The sequence below is a fragment of the Syngnathus scovelli genome, chromosome 1, assembly GCF_024217435.2.
Source record: "Syngnathus scovelli strain Florida chromosome 1, RoL_Ssco_1.2, whole genome shotgun sequence".
Classification (NCBI taxonomy): domain Eukaryota; kingdom Metazoa; phylum Chordata; class Actinopteri; order Syngnathiformes; family Syngnathidae; genus Syngnathus; species Syngnathus scovelli.
The window spans coordinates 14,727,475-14,731,845 of NC_090847.1; the positions used below are offsets into that span (position 1 = coordinate 14,727,475).

Here is a 4,371-nt window from a genome sequence, read left to right on the forward strand (position 1 = left end):
TTCTTAATTCATTATTAATTATTATTATTCTAAAAAGAAAACTGACCATCAGTATGTCACGACTCGTCCCCGGTCGTGTTATATGTAGGTTGTCATGGTTTCTGTCCGTCTGTATACTCGCCCCTCCCTTCCTGTGTCAACTCACAATCCATGTACTAATCACAGTCACCTGCCTCTCGTTACCTGTCTCGTATTTAAGTCCTGTCTGCGTGTCACTCTATGTTGGATCATTGATGTCTCCTGTCTCGCGGCGCTGTCGGTCAGTTCTGTTTCAGTTATCCAGTCTGTCGGTCAGTCAAGTTATTATGGTGTTGGTTGTGTTTGGTTGTTATGTTAGTTTGTCTGTCTGTTCCCCTTCATCCTCCATTCCAACTCCCTTTTTCCTCAATAAACCCTGGTCCAAGCTGCATTTGGTCACCCTGCTCCATTCCGATCGTGACAGGGTAAATAATTTAAGTAATTTGGATTACCTCGAAATGAAAACAATGACAGATTTTTTTTAATTAATTATTCGAACTATTTTTAATGGACATGTTTGTGTCACCCGTATCCTAAAAAAAAAAAAAACTGAGCGTCAGTTTTGCTTTTCTGAAAGAAAAACAAAGTTGTTTCAACTCCATTGCCTCATAATGATATTAATGGTTTTTCGGCTGCCTAATGTGGGGAAACAATGCCCTTTTTGTTTCCCCACCCAGCGCAGCGGAAGAACACCTACAGTAAAAGGCATAGCTAAACACGCTAATGTCCTTTGATTGGTCAGCTGGGCGTCCTCTATTGTGTTGCTCTTCTTTGTTTGAATCCATCTTTGGTCTGCAGTGAAGTAGCAGAAGCACATCAGGTCTCTAAATGTGTCCTTGCCTTCTCCAGGACGACCCTCATGGATCTTCAAATGCATCTCGCCGACGTTTGATGTCGATGGCAGCGAGTGGTGGGGGGCTGGCGGCGTCTAATTGATTATGTGAGGCTCTGGTGGAGGTGGGGGGTGGGAGTCTCAGCGTTGTAAATGAGGTGATGTAAAGACCGCAAACCAGCTCCTCCATCGGTTGTTTTTCCTCCATCCTGATGCTTTAATAGCAGAAAAGATGTGGAAGTTGCATCCAAGGCGCAGGGGAGTGGGGGAGAGGTCATGGGAATGTTCCCTTGTTAAAGGCGGTGATCTCAAAGTGCTGCTGCTACTGCTGCCTCTTGGAAGTATTTCTAGGAAGAAAGAGAAACAGCATGAATCCACACCCTGATGATAACGGTGTACAAAATGACCTTGAAAAATATATATTTACATGGCACGTTTTACCAAAGGCTTTTGTTACCTGGGAGCTTTAGTAGGAGCTTACTTAATTCAACTTATCGCTACCATGACATCAATTATAGAACCCATCAATACTATAAAAAGACAACATAAGAGCATGCAATTGTAACGCAAACATCATCTGGAGCACGTCAGAATGTTTTTTTCTAATAACATGAGAAAAATGCAACATTTAAATACATAAATACACCATACTTGTCAGATGTTATTATTAAACGTGCAGATTTCAACATGTTTTTCTAATCAAATTTGTCCGTAACAAGTTTTGCTCTGACCATCCAATCGGTAGGACTAGGCTGAAGAATCTGAGATCTGATTGGTTAAAGAAATAGTCCCCGGTGTATATGAGTTTGACTCTTGTAAGATAAAGCAAAACATTCCCTAAAAACGTATGAATTTGACCAAAAAAAGAACAGGCGTCCGAATGGACTCAAGTGTTGAAAGTAGGTCTTACATAATCTGTCTGAAATCAATTGTTGCCCATTAATTTGCACATTTTCCTCGTGTTGATTGACAGCTTGAAATTGGTAACGTTAAGCATTTCATATGTTGGTGGGGCGCTGACATTTGTTTGCCCACCACGGCTATGTCAATATTGTCATAGCACCGGCTGGCTTCATATGAGGTGGCATTATACGCCATGCTGCGCTGTTTGTGCTGTGTTCCCATCTGTTTTTTTTCCCTCAACATCATTTATGATATATTGAAAAAAAGCAGCAGCAGCAGCACCTCAGTGTGTTTAATGCCGATATGATTGTCTTGCTCTGGGGGAGATCATGTATGTTCATAATAGGTGGCAGTCCAGTGCATGTGTGCAGAGAAAATAAATTATCTGCATGCTTTGCGGCAAACTGCACCTGACACTGCACTACACACTTTGAGCCATATTTTAATTTGTATGTGCGTGTGTGTTTGTGTGAATGCGTGTATTGGTCATATGCAAACACACACAAAAGACGCCCATCGTGCTTACCTCCTTTCGGCTGCTTATTTTGTTCCAGACCAACCCCAAAAGCAAATGTTTAGATTTACTCTGTCCCATCCCTGATGTTGCACTCACTAGCCCGTATGGATCTCCACCACTTGGGTCAACATTAGCTCGTGGGTGGCTAGCAAATCAATACTCAGCACTTCTTTTTCTTTCTGCACTCATTTTTTGTCACTCATTGTGCTTTTATGCTTATAAATAAATAATTTCACACCCAAATAGATTGGATGGTAACGGGATGGCAATACAAGCATGTTTTGCTCTCAAATGACAGCAATATTGTTGCTATTGTTGTTATCGGTTTGGCATTAAAACGTTGGTTGTTCCAGGTGTTTGGACTGGATCCAGGGTGTGGACGTTGATGCTGTAGGGAACACCATCTTCCATTACTTCAATTTATTGTAAATAAGACTTAAATAATGACTTTTATTTGGTAGTATATACTAAGATTAAATAAATAATGTTATTAAATAGACTGTGAATCGAGTGAAACAATGTGTTGAACTGTGCAGAAAAATATCAACAAATGCTAGTGAGCCTCTTTAATAACACTGGCCTGCATATTTTTATGAAATGTTTTAATCAGAGATGAAAGTAAACATTTCTAGCTGATTCTGAATCTGCCCTTTCAATTATATCAGGTTTTTATAATTCTAATAACTTCTTATAAGTTGTTAGGTTTTTCCTTTTTTTTTGGCTCTACTCTGCACGCCAGGTCGTCATTGCAAATGCAAACCTGTTTTTTTCTCATCGGCCTTACGGGGATGAATAAAGGTTAAATTAATAAATATAATTCGTAATGGGGATAAGTCTTGTCTTTGCCCTGTTTGCGATTTCCAGACAATGTGATTGAAGCGTACATAAAAGTTTGAGGAACAGCTCTGATGTCCAATGGAGCTACTTGTATCATTAAACATATTTTTATTGGTTGTTCAGCTACACACTCAACCGCAGTGACTCACTTTCACCAAAACGACAACCATAAGTCCATGATTTAGCTGCATCAAAGTTCCCTGACCCAATAAAATGATTCATATTGCTGCACAGGGCAGAACGTGGCAATGTGATGACATCATGTGTCTTATATGGCATGATTAAAAGGGGCTTTTATGGTTACAAATTGTTACAAATCATAAAAATGTGATGCTCCAATTACTGACTAGACACGTTCGAGCAAGGTAAAAGGCGCTCCCAGTTTGCAGTTCAAATAAAAGTTGAAATAGAAAAGACATTGGACAATGATCACAAGGAATAGTGTAGCTTTTGGAACAGGAACAATTCTCGTGCCTGCGGGACAGAGTAGACCCGCAACTCGGCGTGTCGAAAAAAGTCTACAAATTCTAGAAGACTCTAAATGGTGTGTGTGTGTGTGTGTGTGTGTGTGTGTGTGTGTGTGTGCGTGTGTGTGTGTGTGTGTGTGTGTGTGTGTGTGTGTGCGTGCGTGCGTGCGTGCGTGCGTGCGTGTTGGGGGGTGGCAGGGTGGGGGGTAATCCCTGGATTAGCACAGCAACCATCTAATGGCCAGAAATGGTGCTTGTTTCACCCGAGGCAACATGGTGTGTGAGTAGGTGGGGCAGTTGGTTGGTGCGAGTGGAGTCCCGTGGACCACCAGCTGCTAAGCAGGTGGGTGGGAAACCTTGTCAAGATGTGACTTGTCCCTGCTTTAGACATTGTTGTCAATGTTTTGTCACAACAAACCTGCTAGTTTGACACTTTTTTAATTCTATCTTTTTTTTTTTATTCTTTTGAGGGGAAAGTGCAACATCAACAGTTTACTTTCATCTGACAAATTTATGCAATACAAGTGTAACAATAACTTTCCGGGAAAGAGTAACATCAAACTATTGTTTTTGTGCCTTCTGTAAAAAGAGGAGAAACTTGCTGTGTTTTATTGTCCTAAAATCAAAATATTTAATTGACTAGCAACAAGTTGATTGTGATTTTTCTGGGGAGTACCATGACATCTCTTTTCATCCAATGTATTATCGATCGCAATATGTAGCATACTCGCTAGTATCATCGTGTTATTGGAATGGCAATCATATTTCATCATAGTGTGATATGTGCCACTGCTGTA

The 4,371-nt window shown here is 40.6% G+C and overlaps 1 long non-coding RNA gene across 1 annotated transcript; it reads left to right on the forward strand.

Moving 5' to 3' along the window:
• Nucleotides 1–228: 228 nt before the first annotated feature.
• On the forward strand, nt 229–1,493 carry LOC125987230 (uncharacterized). The gene is made up of 2 exons (XR_007487928.1): nt 229–290; nt 868–1,493. It is a non-coding gene; the product is annotated as an uncharacterized lncRNA (long non-coding RNA).
• Nucleotides 1,494–4,371: the final 2,878 nt, after the last annotated feature.